Here is a 22,398-nt window from a genome sequence, read left to right as displayed (position 1 = left end):
ACGTTACGCGATAGGCTGCGAACTTCGCCGCGGAGGGAGAGCGATAGCCAAAGAACACGAAGGAAAGAACCCTGGAACACTTACTTATCGCGCAGGCTCCTCCACCGCAAGCGGACGCCGAGTGGAGACGACACCCAGACGGCCGCCTTATACTGTGCAGGAAACGGTGTCCAGCCGCATCGTTCGGGACGCTTTCGTCGCTCTAAACAGCTGCGAAGAACCTTGCGAGCACAAGGCTGCATATCGCACAGCAGCTGTTGTGCAACCTCCTTCGCGCAAGCGTACGCAACGGTTGGAAGCGCTCTTTCAACGAAAAATCAGTTACGACTCACCGGTTGCAACACAGGCGAACCCCCCCCCCCCCCCCCCCCCCCCCCATTTCCTGCGGCGTAGAGGTGGAGTCGCCCGAATCCTCAAACAGCTGCCACTAATACGACTAGCCATGCCGCTAGCCGCGGGCTGTGTGGGTTGATGTAGCAGCCGTGCTCAACGCACTGCCTGCAGTCGCGCACTTGCTCACCGCTTCACAACTGCCGCATCCAGTGCAAACCAAGTGCGCCGCAGCTGGCATTGTTAACACCAGAGTCTCGCGCAGTACGCAGCAGCGAATGACACCGTGCTAATAGAGTACTGCGCGCGGCAACATGGTAGTATTAGAGTCTCTGCTTCCACGCTCGCTTTCGCATGGGCCTTGGTGAAGAGCGCGTGCTGTCTCCACAGACTCCTCGCTGATTCTCACGCAAATGGGCATCTGTAACAGCTTGCATAGTTGTTTCCACGACGCGCACAATACGGCTCCTCACATCACAAGCGCGCTCGCTCATTTATATCATTTTTTCTTTGTTTGTTTCCGAGATTTTTTCGCTACTCCAGGAAGAGTAAAATCGCAAGGGAGAGAGCACACAGTGGCCATCTGTAAAGATACCAAAATGACGCATGACGCAAACTGACCAGCACGCTGGTATGCAAAGAGAATGCGACACAAAATGAGGGAAGCACACCAGCGCTAACCAGAAAGCGCCTGGTCTCGCAGGTGCCTTCCCTCCCACCCTTGCGCTGCTTTTCCACAGCGGACGGCGCACAGAGCGTGAAATGTCCGACACACGCACTCCACGGAAGGCCAAGGGTCGAGCTACACAGCGCGGAGTGTTTCGCTTTAGTCGCGCAGTCGCTGCGCGTGCGTACAAAACAACGCGTGCGCACAGCGACGTTGGCTAGAATCACACGCGTGCCACTGAACGATTAACCGAAAGGGCACAAACGTTCCACTCCGGCGGTTAGATTTAGAACGGCGTTTAAACGTTTCATTTCTCCGAACTGTTCGCTACGAAAGTAATGTAGTACCAACCACTGAGCCGGCCTTGCGAGGTGGCGTGCGCATGGCCCTCTCTGGGCTCCGAAAATAGCGCAGCGTACCGCCGGGCTACTCGCTCTTCAGCCTCCTCCTTTCGTCTCTGCGCGGGGCAACCATTCAAGGCGTCGTGTTTGCTTAAACTTGTAGGTCAAGAGCGTTCACCGCGCCCCGGCCTTCAGGTTGTTAGTTTTCCTATCCTTCGCTCGGAGTCCACCCGCTCCGAACGCCTTGGACTCGCAGACCCGTTCGCGGGAAGGTCAAATATGAACTAAAAGACAACGTGAAACGAAAAAGCCGGTCTGAGCTTTCTGCACACAACGTCCCTTCTCGGAACAAATTCGCAAAACGCTCACTGGTCACAAGAGCGCGCCAGCCACAGAGGGGAACAAAAATAAGGGGCACAGGGTAAACTACGCAGGGAGGCGACATATATCTTAGACCAGCGTCGAGAGAAATGAGGCCAAAAATATAAGATGACCAGATCTTGTCGTACGCTTAAGATCTGACCAAAGAACGATATGGCGTAACACCAACGAGCATCGGCGCGAGCTTTGTTGCGGGTTTACTTAAGTAAGAATACGGCGCCCTGATACCACCATTTCCTAAACAGGTAGCACTACAGAAAAAAGCTTTGGCGCAGACTAATCTCTCAAAACTGCATAGCGTGTCGAACCGGAATCGAACCACCGCACGAACACCACGCATGCATGCATTTTCACGCCGGACGGAATTGAACCGTAACGTTAGAAATTTCTCAGCGCCGGACTTGCAACCGGTGTAAAGTTGCGGCTGCGCTCCTAAGATTTTTTTACGGTCCCTCGGCAAAAGGCAGGCCTCCCAGTAAGTACCTATACTTGTTAAACACAAGTCAGTCAGCGCCAAAGGTTCCGGCAAGCCTCACAGACGAGCACGGCCGCAGATAGGAGGATGCGTTTTCTTGGCACCGTGGCCACTTGGTACCATAGATCATAGCTGTAATCCAAGGCATCCAGTGACTGTTTTCGCTCCATTCAGGTGCCTCTCATTTCGATTCAAAACAAATATTTTAATGCGAAAGCACTACTTCACGGGGTCAAATCCAACCAGGAATCCTGTGGCGTCCCTGACCTTGATGGTGCAGAAATAAAATAAATATCACCGCGACTGGGTTTCCAACCCGCGGCGGTGCGAACAGATCAGCTTCGCTGGCCACTGCACGAGAGCACTGTGCCATCGCCGCACTTTTTTCTTCATTGCATGGAAGAATTTCCGTAAAAAGGGGCAAAACTTCAATCACTCGTTCGCGTCTCAAGTTACCGGGCTGCTTAATACGAGCCCGCCATAGCCCTAACTCAACACTGCATCCCCATCAAAACATCCAAATCCATAGGAGGCACACACATGCATCTAGGCACGGTAGCCAGCTTGGAGTTTCTTCGCGTGCAGCACATACACTCCTCACCAAAGCACACTGTTCACGAAACACAGATTTGGACGATCTTGGTGGCTCGGCATGTCTGTCCATCATACGGCGTTTCCAAAGACTGAATAGTCCCATCAACACAAACAGATCAGAAGGCACAACAGAGTTTTTGCCAACAGGCAGAAATCTAATAGTGTATGGTGTAATTTCAATGTCCTTCTTAAGAGTTCGTTGTAGTATGTCCCAAAAGAACATGGCATCACGGCACAGGATGAAGCAATGATCAATTGTCTCAGGCACGTTACACAGACGGCAATTCACATTCCAGGGTACAAACATCCCCTTGTCATTAAGCAATGTCTTGACAGGCAGCACTATGCCATCGCCGCAGCCGATCACACCTCGTGTTAGACTGCAACGCACACCCTCGCGCTGTGCACTGCACATGGTCGTCTTCACCGACTTCCATCAGCGGCGCGAACAGATGGGATCAGCTCAACCTCGAGAGAAGGAAAAAGCTACCAACCACCACGGTTCGCCCTTGCTGTGTCTGCCGCGCAGGTTAGAATACAGGGGGCCTCCTCTGCACATAAATAAATTGCGTACGCAATCTACCAAACCCCTTCTTATGTTAAATAAATTGTTGTGTTGTGTGTTGGGTTTTATAGGCAGCTAAGGCCATCATGCGCCAAGCTCACATGTTAAATAAAGTGCGTACGCAATCTAACAATACTGTTCGCATAAAAGTGCACCGTGACGCACATTGTATTTCGAAGTGTTTATTCGCCAGATCTACTAATCGGGTTTTTTTTTTTCGCTAATAGAAACTTTATACTGCTGCTGCTTTCGTCATATAAAATATGAGGACGTCAACAATTACGAAACATATAACGCGCCATATTTTTTTTTATTTTTTTTCACTCTGGAGGTGGACGGACGAATACAGGAACGAAGATGCGAAACAACTAGGCCTCAGAACGTCCGAAACAAGCCGTGGCGCCACAACAGTGTGCGCCTCTCTCGTAACGCAGCGGATTTCCATAGGATGCCAAGCTGCGAATGAATCTGAGAACCTCGCGAGCCCACGGACACAGTGAAGGGCAACGATGGAAAGTTGAAACCATTAACACACAAAGCTTGAGCACAGCTGAAAAACAGCTTTTGAGGTGCATACGCACCCCCTGTGATAAAAAAAGAGAAGAATCGAAAGCGTACTGCCAACAGCGGTTGACCGCAATTTCTACTAGACGAGCATGAATGTCTGATCCCTTCCCGCTGAATCTGCCTGCGCTACATAATGAATATCGTTCGGGCGAATTCATCGACAAGCTCATAATACCCCACCCAACGCACAGTGCATGTCCACATCACCCCTCATGCGGCCGTTCTGTAAACAATCTTAGGATAGGAGAGAAAGCTCGCCGCGTCTTAATGTCGTCCATTGTCATCCAAGTATAGACAGCGACTTACAGAACTGCAAGGATAGCTTTACGGGGTAACATTCATATTTTCCTACGTACATTCCTCACAACCTTCATAAGCGCTCAAAGTCCGAAACCTTCTATCTAAATTTTTGTTCGAAACCAGTGACAAGAAGCCTCGGCAAGCAACCCACAGAGCGCATTCCGCGCGAAAGCACGGAGTCAGCCTGAGAGCTGGACGGTGCCTCATTAACGGAACTGCTTCGTATAATACCAAAGGCCTTGTACAAAGTCGGAACGCAATGTCCGCTGGGCATATAAGCACGCACCTGCATCCGCACAAACATGCGGATGTGACGGCAAATTTTTTAGGCGTGCAGTAAATCACTATTTACCGTCCGAAGCTCACTATTTACCGTCCGAAGCACTGCGCGAAAAAGTTCCTACGCGCTCATTATGAACTGGCACGAAGCAGATGCGGCCGAAGCGCGCTGCATGCGCTGTGCCAACCGAATTCACGCGTGTCGAGAAAAAAAAAATGTCCCCATATCTGCAGGCGCGATCGTGCCAGCAACCCTGCTGGGCGCACTCACTATAAGTGGAGCTGGACTGTGCAGCGCTCTTGTTATCCCAGTCGGCGACTGCACATCACCCCTCTACGTGGGGGCCAAGGGAGCATGGCAGGAGGATATTAAGGCAGAAGAAAGCCGCGGCTGAACTCAGGCCGGGCGCCTGAACAGCGTCGGGAGGGTGGCACTGCAGCTTCAGATGTGGCTCTCCCAGTGCGTGCACTACACTGAGGACTTGAAACAAAACATGCGGCCTATCTCGGCGTTTAGAGCGGGTGTCAGCATGAAATGATTTGCAGGAAACGAAGCCCATTCCGAAAAGGCTCGCAGGTGCTTCTGTGTCGAACACACGCTGCGTTACAGATTGGCTCTCGAACCACAAAGCTCCATCAGTCGGTGCAGCGCTACTGCCTCCGAGTACGTGGAAATGCAGGAATGGCCGTACTAGGCATGCATGAAGCGTGGTCGATGGCGCTGGTAATGGTCCATGCCCTTCCCCATTTGTGCGAGTGTGGTGCGGGTCGCCACCTGTGGACCTGTGCGCAAAGCGGTGATCTACTCGGTTCTCAGTGGCACAGTCTAGGAGAAGCCATTCCGCCTGGACACCTAACCTCGGAAATACCCGTTAGAAACGTTGTTCGCATCACTGCGACGACGACCGAGTACAACGAACACGCGGGGATTCGAATAGAGCTCGCGGAGTTTAGAAACCTGTGATATGATTACCTTTCGGAGAAAAATTTCGCCGCGATTTCAGGGGGATGTTCGACCGAGTTTGGCGAGAACGGGGGCTAAAAGCATTCCATGCCGTTCTCGGTGGTGGCGACGCAGCGCCAACAAGCAGCAGCGGGATGGAACGAAGAGCGCGGTGAGAGATGGGGCCACACGCAGTGACAGGCGGAAGCAGCGGCCCCGAGGCGGAAGGAAGGCGGCGAGACGGCGGAAAGCGGGTCGACAAAAGGCGTCCGCAGCCGCGAGCCTCCGGGGAGAAGTGCCACTGGGTCGACGGCCTTCAGCGGGCCGCCGACGGCGACTGCACGTCGCTTCGCGCTCTGGGCCACGCAAATCGATACCGCAGCAGGCGACCGCCTTTGTGTTGCCACGCTAGACGACCGGCCTCGCCAGGGTGACGCTGCGAGGAGGCGCGCGAGCCGCGGTGTCCCGCCAAGGGGGAGAGGTGTGACCAGTCGCCGAAGCTTGCTCCAGCTTTCTGCCGTCCTCTCTGTCGTCAAGTGCAGAACGCCGCTGCGCGCACAACAATTTGTGCAGAAACTAGCCTAGCACAGCACACTGAATCGCTACGTACTGGTTTTGTTCGCTAAAAAGTGTCTCGACCTTTTTTTTTTATTTTTGTAACGAAGCTTCTTGCTGTACTTTCCCGCTACGTCCCAACGAACAATGGGCGGACATTCGATTTAAAATAGCGTCCTTTTTGCCGGATGCGTACGCCCTCGCACGGTTTATCTCGAACTTAAAGTTGACTTCCTCGTACCCAGTTATCCACGGCACTTGCACGACCCCTCGCAACACTAGAGCAACGCACCTCCGATACGGTGCTGAAAAACACTGATTGCGCGGCGGCGTTCTGCACGGGTATCGCTGGCGTCCGCATTTAGCGCACGCGCTATGCAGCAATGCGCTCTGTCGGGAGCGAGCATGGTAGCTACGGAGCGAGGCAGCACTTCACTCCGTAGCTGCCGCTTTGTGCTGTAATCTGCGGAGAGACTCGTGGGAGTCAGGAAAAATGGAAGTGGGGAGAGATGCGGGCGCAGTTTAGGTGGGTGTTGCATGGCGACAGCCTATTCTTGGCGGGCTGCGGCAGCTGGGGCTTCTGTTGGTTGCGATCCGTATGGCGGGGGGGAACGCTGTTTGTCCAGCTTTGTTGCGAGCGTCGAAACTCGCTTCGGCAAAGCAGAATTTCGATGGAGGCGAAACTCTAGAGGCCCATATACTGTGCGATGTCAGTGCACGTTAAAGAACCCCGGGTGGTCGAAACTTCCGGAGCCCTTCACTACGGCGTCTCTTGGTTTATTGGTTTAACGTCCCAAAGCGACTCATGCTAGCGCCCAGCGCCGCCTGCCACTTTATAGCACTGCTTTTCTGCCAAAAGAGCATATATGAAACCATACCCTTACAGTAACGAAACAAAATGGCGTATACCTTTTATGCGCACCACAAACTCATCCTCATAACGTCTCGAAAAATGTCGTGTTACATCATACCCTCCGCATTCTCATCTGCCGATCGCTCCGATGCCACCAAGTCTTTCTTGAAGCAGCAGCCCTGGTTTGCGCACGGATAGCGATGGTTCTCTTGTTCATGAACCACCTTACCTCAGTATTTTTCATTGTTACGCACCCTCGTGAATTTTGATTTCAAAAGGTCGATATTTAGTAAGAAGAAAATATGAAATAAGGGAGTAATTACTCATTGACGTCCACCCGAGCGCAGCCATACGGCCACAAAGGAAAGCTATACAGCTTTCACAGAAACTTCGTAGTTAAAGAAAAAAAAAAGTTGGTGACTTACAGCAGAGCTGAGCATGACTGCGGGGATGGACTGAAAATGTCCCTCGATTAGACTTAATTGGCTTAACATTTAGTCCTTAAAATCTGTACGGGTTTGCCTCGTCCCACAGTTAAAGGGACCGACTACTGACCAAAACGTGCCACGATATTATGGCGGAAATGAAAAGATCGTGCCACGAATTGTAAGAATTTAGCGCTGCAATATAAAAGAAACCAGGATTTATAATTTCAATTTGGCACTCCAAATAGCATGAAAAGCCATCTTGCAGTGAAACCTGCCATTATCACTGTATCCCATCATGTGACATCTGGGTAAATATCGCTTATTTGTTTTAAGCGCACAGTGTTCTTTTTTTTGTTGCGTTTTTTTTTTTCAGGGGTGTCCGTCATGTTTTATCAGTTTACACTCCCTCCAATGCGCCCTTCGAAGAAAAGCAACGATCCCTTCGCATCATCGACCCTTTAGCTTTTCTAAGTAGATGGCGTCACGGTGTTTTGAATTTCTTGGATGGAGCGGCTTCCACGGTCTACTGAAACTTGCGTCGACGAGGCGTAAATAACTGCGCGTAACAGTTCTGGGTGGGGAAACTGAAATGGCCGACTGCTCTATATATTAAAAATATCTTATTACTGCCTGGCGGGTGAGACATATTAGTTTTTGGTACAGCATTTTTTCCGACGTGCAACCGCCATCGCGCTCGTTGATCATGGTTTCCAGCTATAGGGCACATAAAAACGGGCATATGCGCCGATTTAAAAATTCTCGCGAAAAATTCCCTGCAGCGTTTCCAATAAAACCATTGCAGAATACCTTGGAAAGCAAGCTTTCCGTTGTGCCGAAAAAAATTGGGTCCTTAAAATTCAGTGTTCTGTCCCTCTTTTCGTAAGCCACGCTTCGTTCCCGGGGACGGACGCTCCTCGTTGCTGCCGAAAGGATGAAAAATATCTACTACGCTGCCGCCTCTTTCCAACTTCGAGCCCGCTGCACATGGCGATTGCAGCGCCAAACGGACGCGTTCGCCGCTGGGTTCAGGTATGGCGCTGGCGACCACCCTCAACTAGTGTTCCTATACAGGGTGTTTCACCTGACACTTAGCACAATTTTTAAAAATAGGCTCTTAGAGCTAGAAAGGCACTTTTTTTTTTTTTTTGCATAGCACTTTCAGAGGTGTAGTACATCAGAATACAGCTAATACGCGCTAACTAGCAGGCTGGTTAACAAACACCGAATAGTTAAATTTTTAGCTATTACCGGTGTGCTCTTTAGTTATCGAAAGCCGTGTAGCTCAGCGTAAGTAATATTCATATCAGTGTTTAGAATTTAAAAAATGTGGTTACTCTCGGCGCTGTGGCCTAACAAATTTTGGATACATCGCGCCAAAATACATGCGCTTTCGGGAACCTTGCAGGCAAAGCAACCTTTAGCAAAGCAGACATTTGGGCTAGTTGGTGTGAATTCATGGTGGAAAAAAACAGCGCAAACTAAGACAGAAAACACAGAAAAGAGGGGAGACACTATAAGCGCTGTTATAACAAAAAGGAGAACCCACTGTACAAGAAATTAACTGTAGCAAAGCAGACATTTGGGCTAGTTGGTGTGAATTCATGGTGGAAAAAAACAGCGCAAACTAAGACATGTAGCAAACACAGAAAAAAGTCACTACAGCGCTTGTAGCGTATCCCCTCTTTTCTGTGTTTTCTGTCTTAGTTCGCGCTGTTTTTTTCCACAAAGCTACCTTTCCAGTGCACATAACTCATCGGAATAGCCAAAAATTATAGGGCTGCAACGCCCACGGTAACTGCGTTTTCGAAATTCTAAAAACTAATATGAATATTAATTACGGTGGGCTACACGCGTCTCAATAATAAAGGAGCCTAACGATAATAGTTAAAATGCTAACTATTCAATATTAGTTAACCAGCCAGTTAGCACGTCTGAGCTGTATTCTGATGTACTATCAGCGTCAATGAAACGCGAACAAAACCACTGGAACGCGAGCACAAAGAATAAAAAATATCAGCGGGTGGAGAGGAAATACACACGTGGCCTACTGACACTTCCAAAAAGTGGTCTTTACTTCTTCGATGCGAAAGTAAACAGTTCTAGTATTCTGCCTCCCTATAGTGTAATATCTTCCAGTTTTGCCGTTGGCGTTTCAATTCTGTTGTTCGCGTTTCATTTGACGCCGATAGTACTATACCGCTCACAATGCTACGCCGAGAGAGAAAAAAAGAAAAACGTTCTTGTAACTCAGAAAGCCTACTTTTAAAAATCGTGTGAAGTCTTAGGTGAAACACCCTGTATATGCTACTACACACAACGTTAGCTTTAGTGAGTACGAATGGACAAAAAAATTCGAAATTGCGAGGAAAGACAGCCGCTCACGTAGGTCAGTTCTTCAGCTCGTTGAGCACAGCACGCGTCTTGCGAAAATCGTGGGTTCGGCTCCCGACGGCGGCATACGGTTCGATTTTGTTTTACTGTGCAAATTATCTCCTATTTTAGGCTATCTGAAGTAAACAAATACTTTCCCTCCTTGCCAAAAAACAAGCAATAATCCCCATACTTACGCTCACAGACTGCTATAGTTTCTTTTCCCGTATGCACGTTGAATGAATAGTGTCTTCCTATTCTCATCTCTCACGAAGGTGTCACGATGCGCGCGGATGTGAGAAATTCTAGAGCGAGTAAGTGCGCTCAGACTAACGGCATTCAAACGGGCCGATTGGCAGTACTAGTACACCGAAAGATACCTTTGCAAATGAATGACTGTGCTTTAACAAGGCTGAGAAGTACGTTTAATATAGAACGTATGTGAACAGAAGCAAAATTTCGGCGATTAAATGCAGCCTGAAGTTGGAACAGCAATCCGAAGTATTTAGCACTTCTCGCTGTGCGCTGTTAGTCGCAGAGGATGCCGCACAAAGTTTTTCTGTTCGACATCCACCTATCAGCGATTTCCTTTTTTTTGCGCCTCTTTTCCTCTTCTCTCTCAGCTGTTATTACAAGGCCTCCCCTCCCCCGTCAATAATAAAAAAAAAAGATTCCCATCCAGATTCCTTTTTCCATTCTGAGTCACGTAGTCATGGCTAAATTAATCGCGTGTAGTGGCAGCGTCGCCACAGCTGCTGTTCACTCTACTTGCCCGGACTGCGGTATTCGCCGGCGGCGTATGATGTTGGCACTCCTGGAACGCAATTGCGTAATGATAAAGGTATCTTTAGGCGTATCTTTAAGATATGCTACAGGACATGCTAAAGGTCTAGTACCAAACGCAGTAAATAAAGACTAAAAACAAAGAATCGTTATCTTTGATAACCAGGCATCGTGCTGTAAGTAGGCTCTTCCCTATCTGTACCGCCCCGCCACCGGCAACTCCACATTTTTCTGGCTTTCATAGAGGCCAAACTAGCCCGCAGAACAAGCATTTCCTTTCTCCCGACGGTTCCCCCGCGGCGTGCCAGCAAGCGCATGTGATAAGAGCCCTGCTGGGAAGCAAAAGCGTTGTCTTCGACTACTTTGTGATATGCCTCCCAACATTTTGCGACCAGCACGTACGCCTTTCTTTGCTCCTTTTTGACTTACAGTTCGTGGAGAACACTGGCCACAAGAGAAATAAAAAAGGAAAACCGAGAATAGATACGCCCAAAAAGTTCGCACTTCTGCGCGGCCAAACATACTATATACACTGCAGTGCACCCGAAACACACGCAGCGCAACAATAAAAGCACCATGTTTGCACACATATTGTGGTGTCCGCCGGGTGGAGTTTTGATATCGAAAATGGGCTAACGCCTGCAGATAGTATAGGTAACCCCAGCTGTCCGGCTGCCCCGCTTCTTCCCCTCCCGTCTCCAGTTTCTTTGTCCGTTACAACCTTCCGCTTCGGGCAACATTCAATTTCTGCGCACCCAGTCTCTTTCTATCGATTCTTCTGGGGATCGAAAGTCGGGATGGGCGCCTGCCTTGCTCGCATGTGCTGCGCTCGATCTTATCGTGTCTCCAAAATTGGGGCGCGGGCTATATTCGACGCCATGGTCGCATCGAATGCGCACTCAACTTGAACGTCGGCGCTCGACTGTATACCCGACGTTTGCAAGTTCCGAGTACACCACGCGCCTTGCTTGCTCGAGCTATTAACAACACCGAGCCTCTGGGGACTGCTCTCCTAGCATCGGTCTCCACTGCAACGTTCTTCAGTAGAACTTTATACAACCTTGCACGCGTACCCGGCTCGCACCGTCGAGGGCAGATAAGGCCAATTTTTACGGGGCGCCCCACATCTGAGCAGTCCGCGCTTGTGGCAGTTGAACTCGCCACGGTGCACAGCACAAAAGGTGCGGGACGACTGCAGAGAGCGCTTATCTTTCGTTCGGTAGCTTGCTGCACTTTTCCAGCACCGTCGGGCGGGCTCAATGTAAGATGGACTCCGACCACATCTCGTATGTTGCAGAATACAGTGAGCATGACTGTACAGCCGTAGTTGGGGGGGGGGGGGGGGGGGGGCGGGGGGGGGGGGGGGGGGGGGGGGGGATACCCACGCCGCCTCGCGATTACCCCGAGAAGCCTCCGGGCCTTGCTGCTAGACTGTTGAGAAGATTTTTTTTTTTTTTCATCTCAAGGTTGCAGAAGCGAGAAAGACTGCTTTCGTCACTATAATAGAGCTTCGTAACGTCGCACGAACTGCATATTTTACTGCTGAAAGCACGGCTTGCGGAAAACAAGGGATAAAGTCAAGAAACTGATCGGGTGAATTGCGAAGTACAGCCCGCGTGCCTGGCTTGCGTCTACCTCGGCTTGTTGATTGTGACACTTGCTCACTGTACCTTGGTGCAGCGGGCCAAAAGACACAAGCGCTGCGTCCCTCCTCTGCCTTTACTGGGGAATAACGGGACCTGTACCATAAGCAAGCGTCAGACGAAACGCCAACATAGAAACACAAACAATATGTATACCTATAAACGCCTATAAACTATATACAGGGTGTTTCATCTTTAAAAAGAGGCTTTTTGAGTTAGAAGAGCGCTTTTTCGGCATAGCATTGTCAGTAGTGCAATACACCAGAATACACTAGCAGGCTGGTTAACTAATATTGAATTGTCAACTTTTTAACCCTCACTGTTAGGATATTTAGTTATTGAGATCCATGTAGCTCACCGTAAGTAACATCCACGTCAGTTTTTAGAATTTCGATAACGTGGTTACCCTTGGCGCTGTGGCCGAACAAATTTTGGCAACATCGCGCCAAGATACATGCGCTTTCCAGAAGCTTGCAGGCAAAGCAACCTCTCCAGTGCACGGAACTTGTCAAAATTGCCAAAATTTGATGGGCGCCACAGCGCTGAGCGTAACTGCGTTTTCGAAATTCTAAACACTGACAATTCTAAACACTGACTTACGGTAGGCTACACGTCTCTCAATAAACAAGGAGACTAACAGTAATAGTTGAAAAGTTAACTGTATTGAATATGAGTCAACCAGCCTACTGTTAGCACGTCTTAGTATTCTGATGCGCCATAGCGCGCTCACACTGCTATGCAAAAAAAATCGGTCTTCCAACTCAAAAAGCTTATTATGAAAAAACTGCAGAGCATCTAAGGCGGAACACCCGGTATATTGGGGTCTATCAACATTTCCAAAGAGCGGTGTTCGCCATGTCTTCGAAGTAAAACTACGCAATGTATTCAGTTTTCCCTTGCGTCTCTCTATCTGCGCCTCTATCTGCATAATGGCCCGGTGTCGCTCTATCCACGACTATCTCGCGAAGCACGGTGCGAAATAGCCACGTCCCCCCCCCCCCCCCCCACCCCAAAAAAAAAAAATCTTGTACTGAATATCGAGAAAGGCGCTAAATTCAATGCGGAACGCACGTCGGCAACATTACAAAAGCGCAAGCAGAAGAGCAAACAGTAGTAAGGTTCACTAAGAGCAGCTCAGAACAGACCCAAGGTAGAAACACGAGCAACGCTGCGAAACTATTGCAAGGGCGGCCAGGTGAACAGGCAATACCAAAAATGAGCCCCCTCCCCCCCCCCCCCCCTCCCCTTTTCTTTGTATCTGAACAGGCAAATGTACAGGTGCCGTCAAAAGTAAATGGAAGGCAACATTCACGAAAAAATTTAATCATTGGCCCCCCAATTCATACATCCTTGAATACGTATGTGCAGCATAATTGTGATTTTGGGAATTGCACTGTGCACCAACAAGCATGTACCATTAAGCTTTAGATTTAAAGAAATTAAATTTTTTTGACAAAGTCGCCTTCCATTTACTTTTGACGGCGAGTGTACACGCGCTGTTCGCATGCACAAAGCTCACAGCGAAAAAGACGGCCCCACCGTTTTCTCCCATATTGCGGTTCCTTCCTCGTGGCCTATAGTCAGTCTGCTGCGACGCCTTCCCTTTTTTCCGCCTCTTTCGATTCCGAACTTCTCGCAGGCAAGTGCGCGAAATGAAACAAGTTCGCACGGCAGGAGCGGCGAACCCAATTTCCGATATTATACCACTCTCCACCTTTGGTTTCCATTCGCATTTACTGTCACGCCATCCTGCATGTGCGAATGCAGGTTTTTTCCTTTTCTTTAGCCTCCCACACGGTTGTAATTTTTTTTTTCTTTCGTGCCAAGACAAAACCTGGCGCAGGGGCTTCGCGCAGCAGCCGTTGTCAATGAATAAATTTAACCAGAAGCTTCTTCTACAGCGCTTTTCGTTGCCGACGCCCCCGCAGGAAGACGGACGATGTTGCGCAGTGTGAATCTCGTATATTCGTTTAACTCGAAGTGCCGATTTATCAGAATTGGCGCGCTGAAGTGGCTCTCCCAATTTCGAACTCGGCACAGTTATAACAAATGTTCGGTCCCCTTCGAGAGTCGGACAGTATATGCGATAACATCTGGCCGCACATCGACAACCACGTTTAAAAACTGCACGCTCAAAAACAAATAGTAGCTCGGAAAAAGTTCGGACCGAAGAATTTGGAACGTATATGAGCCTCAAACGACGAAGACCGCTGTTCCCGCACAAGTGGCCATGATTCGCACCCGACTTCGCCGCCAAAAAGGCGCCGAGCAACGCTGTAAAGAGAGCCTGTTTTCTCCTCAGCGCGCCCCAGCGTCTCGGTCATGCAATCTGAACGTTGACATTTTCTCCTATACCGTTGAACAGAGCAGGAAAAAATAGAGCAGTTATGTTTCCGCCAGACGGCACCAATTATCTCGGGAAACCGAGCGTGTTTGCTACTGTTATGTTCAAAAGCAAAGAAAAAGTCCTCAAACACAGCGGAAGTGTTTTTAAATCGCGCGAGATCTTTTCTCACAGCCGCTTGCATTAGTGAGCAGCATGCCGCTCTATAACATGCCCATGTGCTTTGCCGGTTCGTGTCGTTCTCAACACAACATATGTAGTTGAAGGTGAAAAAAAGACAACGAAACAGGCGGTAATAAGCTTTGCTGCTAAGCGCATAAATTTCCGGCGAGAGCCGCTATACTGCGCGCTGCGCTGCTTTGATTTTTTGCTTACAACTCACACAGCAGCAAGATTTTATCACAGAGATGCTACAGTAAACACAGACGTGCTATGCTGTGCTAAGCACGAAAAGACGGGCGATATTTTGCACTTTGCTTTTGTGCCGACGCTGCGGCGGGCTAGAGCTTCGTGGGTCATAACCCAATAACCGGATACCACTCAAGAACGAAACGGCAAATGCTCCTCAAAAGGGCCCTCCAGAAAATGGCGTCGACTGATTTTCTTGATTTCAAGGGTTATTCCTTGCTTAATCCCAACAGCGGATTAACCGCGATGTCATGAAAATCGGGCGACGCCACTGACTGGAGGGCCTCCTCAGAGTGGAATTTCCAGCTTCGCTCTTCAGCTGTATCTGATATTACAACCAGACCTACAATTAGCGCGCGCGACGCAACCACCAGCTCCTCTCAGATATGTCCTATCCCGAAGCGCAGCTTGCCTTCCTTAGCATCGCTCAGTAATCACGCACATGCATTCCTGCTCTATAGTTTCGGTACCGCACAGCTGTCTCGCACATGTATGCGTGCTGCTGCTGGTGTCTGTTCAGTGTTCGAGGATATGCAGAAGGCGGTTGCGATTTTCACACAACAAACCAGTTGGCAGTAGACCTCTTCCGTGTCAGTCACTTTCTGTGCACGTCCCGTTCCTGCGCTTCAGAATATGACGCACCTGCACAAACTAGCCCGAGCCGCCACCCTTAACCTATTAGCTAGGCGCGCCAAGGTCCTGGCGTCCCGCCACCTCTGGCTACTGTTATCTGCTTCTCCTTGGCTGTGTTTTATCTTATCGACCTGCTCCTCCCTAGTTCTGTGTTATCTTACGCTTGGCGATGGCTCGGACGTCGCACCAGCTGTGTCGTTGGATTACGCTGAAGCCCGGCTCGGGGAAAAGGCGGGGAGCTCCGCGAAACGACTCCCGCCGTAAGAATTAAACGCAAGGAGCAATCGGTACAATCGCCGCGGCAGCCGCCTCACAGCGACAAATGCGCTATAGGCGAACTGGGCAGAACACTTCACGGCGTCAGTTTTTGCCCTCAGGTGTCACATTCGCACGTGGCTAGACGCGGTCAGCGCAACAGTCCCGTGACACGCACGACCGATCAAACAGCTATCCAGTACGCCGATCACGCGTCACGTGTCTCCTCCACATGTCGTACCACAGCGCTTTCGGCTAGCCTGCGTTAGCTCGACTCTTCACTGTCACACGAAATGCGGGTTTTCAGAAAGAGATTTGGTTTACCGCTGCAAAACTCGACGTTCCCAACCTAGGTCTCGGAGAAGGGCTCGCACTGTGTCCGATGCAGCAGAGGCAACGTGCATGCATACACTCACCTAGTCAAAACGCGGATGTCCGTGTACGTTCAAATGGCGGGGCGCAATCAGTGCAGCTGCTGGCAGGCCGGATACCGGGTGCAGGAGACTCCCATAGCTGAACACTGCGAACACAACGAGAGAGGGAACGTAATTAGGGCGCTGAAAATTAAAGGCGCCTGCACGCTAAAGGCGGGTGCACACTGGTGAGTCGCGGAGGTCGCGCGACAGGTTTAAATCGATTTGTTACGCTCCCTCCCCGCTTTCCTAGTGCTTCGGAAAACGGAACTAACTGACTGAAATCGGTCGCGCGACGTTTGTGAGTCGCCAGTATGAACCTGCCTTAAGAAGCGTCTCCCGTCAGATTGCGTTCAATGAAAGGGTACTGAGGAAAGATTGAAGTTGGCCTGTGTCAACAGGTACTGCGTTACAGGTGGCGCCACCTCCGGCCATTACTGCAAGCGGAATGCGTTGTCAAGATCGTTCTTGTAGCGCGGATCTCAGAGGCCAGGCAACAGAGCCATTCACTTTCCAACGGTGAACACGGAATCGCTTTCGGTATAGAAGTCACCGGTTTTAATCGAGTCGCGCAGAAATATTTAAATCCAATATCCCTGCCAATAAATCCGCCTTTTGCTACCGGACAAACATCAGCATTGCCGGGAAGAGCCATTGAATCGATATCTACCAAGTCCAAAAGCTGAACGCAGCTGTCCTCAAGATCCCTTTAAAAGCGCGTCGCTCCGAATTTCTTTCCCTGAATTTCTTTCCCTTTTCACGAGAAACGGACACACAAGTGAAGGCATTTAGTACCATCTTGGTATATAATGAAAGACCGATGCAAAGTTAAAGGTTTTCGTTATCATGTACGCAGTTATTCCGTTGCAAAGAAAAATTAGGATTCGAATTAGTGGTTTCTGAGGAAAGGAAATGACGTACAACTGTCTCACTTCTCGGTGGAAACCTCGACCACGCCGCAAGGAAAAGGAGGAAGTGGTCTCCACACGACGGCGATATGTGATTTGCTTCATAGTCAGGGAATTGAAGTTAATTCTGTTTAAATCTTTCACGTCTTCTTTTTTTTTTTTTGGTGCAGAAGAGGGGGAACGATCCGCGAGAAGTCGAAACAAATTTACGACAAGCCGAGACCACCACGCAAGAAAGCAAACAAAACAAGGCGAGTAAGTGAGGGAGGGTACAACTTTTCAAGAATACGCTCTCGGAGCCACCGTCGTATTCGGCACCTGCACTACGACCCCGTTGGTCGCAAACCGCGAGGCAGCAGCGCACACAAAGAGCGGAGTCTCAAGAAGAGGAAGGCAAACACGGGACGGAGAAGAGAGACGGAGTCTGGGCTCGCGCGCCGGTCCAAAGACCGCCGCAATCCTTTTAGCCCGGCGGCCAAGTGCCGGGGAAACCCCGGGGACCCCCCCCTGTCCCGAAACGAGCCAGTGGTTACGAGGGCGCCTCGTTCGTGGTCCCGTGCGTACGGCCGCAAAGCGGATCGACGACGAGACGGCGATGCTTTAGCCGGGGACGTGACGTCATTAAGCTCCCTCGCACAAGTGCGCGCGGTGGCCCCGTGACGTCGGGCCCCGGCGCTACTTGAGAGCCACTCTCCAGTCGATTGGTTCTCTCGGCGCCGCCACGAAAGAACTAGGCGACCCGGAAAGTGTGAAAGTGCGCAAGTGCGACGCGTCACGTCACGCTGCGCGTGCCTAGTAAAACCGGCGATAGTAAATATACCACTGCTGCCGGTACTAGGCGAAATATGCAGTTTCGCTGGGGGGAAAGTTAACGGCGGACGACTTGCTTTCACTCCGCGCTGGCCGCGGAAGAACAAGGAAACATTTCCCTGCTTTACTTTCTTTCGTTCTTTTTTTTTTTAAGTGAATGGCGACTCGGAAACCCGTTGTCGAGGATACAACTAACAACATTCTTTGTCGCCGAACGTATACACGGGGGATGCGTACTCGTCTCATCGCCGCTGGGCGCACGCTTTTCGCAGGGCGCGAGGACATCCGATCGCGTGACATTTCGTCTCCTCAGGACACCACACAACCGGAGGGTCACTTCGCGCCAGGGTCAACGAATGCGACGCACGCGCTTTTCAGGGTCGCGAATCCCGGCGATATTCCAGGCACGCACCGGCGAGCCGGCGACGTCCCCACATCAAGCCCGCCGCCGAAACGCCGCCGAACGCGGCCCGACACACGTACGGACGAACCCGCCGTGCACTGAACCGGCCCTCTCTCCCGGCAGGTCAAAAACACCCGCCACATCCCCACCGACCTCCGTCTGGTCGGTTGCCACCGAACGTCGGCACCAGGTCGCCCGCCACCGATTGATTAGCGGCTGTCGGCGAAGAAATCCAATAGGGGGATCGCCAAAGGCACAAAAACCGCCCGCAAGGCTGCCTCCGGGTCCGGAACCTGGCGGCAGCTTTTCAACTGCGTGTCACGGCGCTATGTCCCCTCCCGCCGCCGGCGAGGCCAAAGCACCACGCTCGCGCGCCTGGCTGCTAGCGGCAACGGGCGACAGGTCAGCAACGTCGTGGGAGCTAGACGCGTGCTTAGTATACAACTGCAACCACCGCTCCGGTCAGTGCACTGCGGGGAAACAAAGCGGAGCATGTGTACGCCCGCGCATGCCGAATAGGTCCTTTCAGAGAAGTCATTCGATTGTGGCTGCACGATCAACATGTGCGGTGCTGAGGTTTCAGAGCCGATCTGCGAAGGCCAGAGGCGCGCGGGCAGCACCGCGCTACAGGGAAACAAAGCAGATGCACCGCGCTACAATTACTTAGATCAATTCGGCAACGCCGGAACCGAGACAATAAATACTACATAAGGCATAACATTATGCAATCCGGGGAACAGTAGCCAAGTCAAGGGCAGGCTCGGTTGCGGAGGAACAGGAGGGGGGGTGGGTGAATGGGTGACAGATGAAAAACTTCAATCATCCTAGCGAGCATATACTCTTCATTCAAAGCATTACGACTCTGATTTTTCTTTTAAAACGAAATGATTCGGTTGTGCCTGATAGACCATGCATCCACCGCTGATTGACGCTGACACTTGTAGGAGACAAGGTAGGCGACACCACTGCTACCGTTATCTTTTTTTTAATGTTTGCTGTTGTTAAGCACACACCCTCAGACACCCCGAAACCGAGCAAATACATACGAGGGGGTACCCAAAAGAAACCGGACTTATTTTTGTTTGAACTTATTTGTTCGCATTTTAAGCACAGACCTTTAATCTCCTTCAAAGTATTCCCCACTTGCAATGATACACTTGTCGAATCTTTCATTCCATTTTTCAAAACATTGTTTAAATTCATCTTTTGGGATGCTTTACAGTGCCTCCGTCGTTTTTTTCTTCACCTCAGCAACATCAGCGAAACGCTTTCCACTCACCTATTTTTTCATTCTAGGAAACAAAGAAAGTAGCACGGGGCAAGGTCTGGAGAGTATGAGGGTTGAGGAATAGGGGTCATGCCATTTTTGGTTCAAAATTGTCGTAGAGACAGGGCTGTGTGAGCAGGGGCATTGCCATGATGGAAAAACCAGTCACCCGACCGCCACAAATCTGGCCGCTTCCACCGCACACTGTTGCCCAATCTTTTCAAAACATCCAAGTAGAAAGCCTGGCTAACTGTATGACCCTGCGGAACAAATTCTCAATGGACGACTCCTCTCACGTCGAAAAAACAAATCAGCATTGTTTTGAGGTTTGGTTTCACCTGACGAGCTTTCTTGAGGTGAGGTGAATTTGAAGTTTTCCATTGGCATGATTGTTGCTTTGATTCAGGATTTGATTCAGGAACACCTGAGTTGTCCCCATAGCATCGTCCTTGTACGTGTTTCTTAATATTTCAAGAGTTTCCATTCAACTTTTTCCGAGCAAAAATCAGAATTTCACCGGCGCACGCTGTTCACGAAAATCAGCCATTGCAAAAACGACGTTCACACAAAACAGTCGTCACTCTAAAGCTCTGCCTAAACTAGTCTGACCTCCTTCAACGACGGCACTCGGCTTACTGACCCTGGAATGTTCGTTCTAAGCGCTCCTAGTGGAGAAACGCGGTACCACAGAAGCTTTGCCGACCAAAAAATTTAGTCCGGTTTCTTTTGGGTACCCCCTCGTATACAGGTGTTCCACATAAAACTCTGCAATTTAAAAACAGGCTTTTTGAGTTAGAAAAGCGCCTTTTCTGGCATAACATTGTCAGCGGTGTAGTAGATCAGGATACAGCTAAGACGTGTTAACTAGCAGGCTGGGTAAATAATATTGAATAGTTAACTTTGTAACTGTTAGGCTGCTTAATTAATGAGTGGCGTGTAGCCCATCATAAGCAATATCCTTATCAGTTCTCGCTAAAGAGCTCCATCAACGGTACACGTTTCCTCCTGTATTGCGAGAGCTGTATCAGGGCATACTTTACCACCGAAGCTCATATCGCCTCATCTGGTTTAGTTGGCTTAGCACTAGATGGCGCTGCCGCATGCTTACCCGCGAAATGGCGCCGTTGTGCGCGGTGATGTGGAAAACGACTACAGATTGGTCGCAGGCTCAGCTCAGCTATGTCTTAGTTCTGCGATTTGCCCAGCAAGAATAAGCATTGGTGAATTTTTACTGCGTTAGCAGTATAGCCCTCAGGCGGCGAAAATGCCGCTCTCTGAGTGTCCGAAGCCTACACCCATTCATCCACCCACTTTCATCCCTGCCCAACTAAATCCTCTGCCGAAGGCCTCCACCCTCCACCCAAAAGAAGACCACGCAGCAGTTGAATGAAAAAGCGACGGCAAAAATCAAATTCAAAGACGCAATGGGAACGCGATCGTTGTAAAAGCAAAATGTATAAAAACAATACTTCTGAGGCAGATTTCTCGCATATCACACCGTTTGATCACCCGTAATTTTTTTTTGTAATTGACAATCTCCCCTCGAACTCCTGCTCTCATCTCAGACGACGCTACCCGACAGTTCACATGTAAGCAGTTTGAGCTAGACAGTCACGCGCCCGCAATAATATGTCCCCTCAGATTCGCCCTCAAGGTTCCCCACGCAAGCTCCGCAGTTCGTTGGTACCCAATTTCGGCAACATGCGTTGCAAAAACCGGACGCTGGTCGACTGCGATAAAAGAGGAACCTTCAATACCTGCCGCCTGGTCAATAAACTCACCGTATAGCCACCTACGCGATCTGCTTCAGAAAATCGGGCTCACAAAGGTCAGCGCGCTGCGCGAATAATGGCCCCTGAGGCAGACAAAAAAAGAAACAGCAGCAGTCACGCTCAGTGGACCGCGCCGACCTTGTGTCGGTTCGAGCACCGAGCGGCCCCCGGCTCTCCGCTAGGTGGGCAGCGCGAGGTATATTGTGCCGCGCTATCACTGTACGCTTAAATAAATGTAAACCTGGGGCTTCGACCGATGGGTCAGATTCAATAACCTCGACGAGTGCCCTTCGAGGGGCGTATATGTGAGGAGACCCTGTATATCCAGCACATCGGAGTAATATCTGCTCAGTGGCGCGACCGCCGTCCTCTCTTCCACACTGGTCGTTGCGCGATTAGAACGGAAAGAAGCCGTTGATAAACAAATGCACAGCTCGCAGGCCCCAACGAGCGTGATTTGCTCTGCATTGTCCGCAACCATCCGAAGTGGCCCATCAAAGGGCGACTAGGGGGGTTTTTCCAGGCTGCACTAGATTTTTTCTTTCGTCCGGATTACTTCCACAAAGTCTGGCAGCAGAGCGGCATTTCATTCCGGCGCAAATCTTTTTTAAGTTTGCCCTTCCGCAGCCTCAGTTTCGACGCACTGTCGACGCCACAAACATTTCCTCCACGTTAATCCCTGCTTAAATTTTGAGGCTTGTTTTAGGTGCTTTCAGACATTTCTTAAAAGGACTCACTGCTTTCTGTCGATACTTCAGTCATTCAACGCGCGTACGAGTGTTTTTCGCGTAACGTTTGCGACGTTGTCACAGCTGCACGCGAAGTATCGTCCCTTATTGGCCGCATAATGTACACAGGGGGAAATAGCGGCTATAGAACTGCGAACGAACGTCTCTGTTACATCTTTGGTAAAACAAAAAAAAAAAATGGGTAGAAAACAATGCTGCCTGGTGGATAGCAGTTTATGTTTTGATATTCCAGAGTATCGGTGTACTGTGCAATGTCAGTGCCCGTTAAAGAACTCTAGGTGGGCGAAATTTTCGGAGCCCTTCACTACGGTGTCCCCCGTAGCCCGAAGCGTTTTGGGACGTTAAACCCTACAGAACCAAAC

At 50.2% G+C, this 22,398-nt stretch overlaps 1 protein-coding gene across 5 annotated transcripts in view; it reads right to left on the bottom strand.

Moving 5' to 3' along the window:
- Window positions 1–22,398, bottom strand: part of LOC149354857 (phosphatidylcholine:ceramide cholinephosphotransferase 2-like) — a 223,544-nt gene that overhangs the window by 96,624 nt on the left and 104,522 nt on the right. For 4 of the 5 annotated variants that reach the window (XM_089583508.1, XM_089583509.1, XM_089583510.1 and 1 more), the window contains one exon: window positions 16,131–16,234. The exons of the other annotated variant lie outside the window; for it this stretch is intronic. The gene's annotated coding sequence lies outside the window, so the exon portion shown is untranslated. The remainder of the gene's footprint in view (window positions 1–16,130; window positions 16,235–22,398) is intronic. 5 annotated transcript variants of the gene reach the window in all.

Source organism: Amblyomma mixtum, chromosome 3 (genome assembly GCF_055824585.1).
Source record: "Amblyomma mixtum isolate Tamu chromosome 3, ASM5582458v1, whole genome shotgun sequence".
NCBI classification, from domain to species: Eukaryota; Metazoa; Arthropoda; class Arachnida; order Ixodida; family Ixodidae; genus Amblyomma; species Amblyomma mixtum.
The sequence above is the reverse complement of the archived record's forward strand: the minus strand, read 5'-3'. Positions and strand labels throughout refer to the sequence as shown.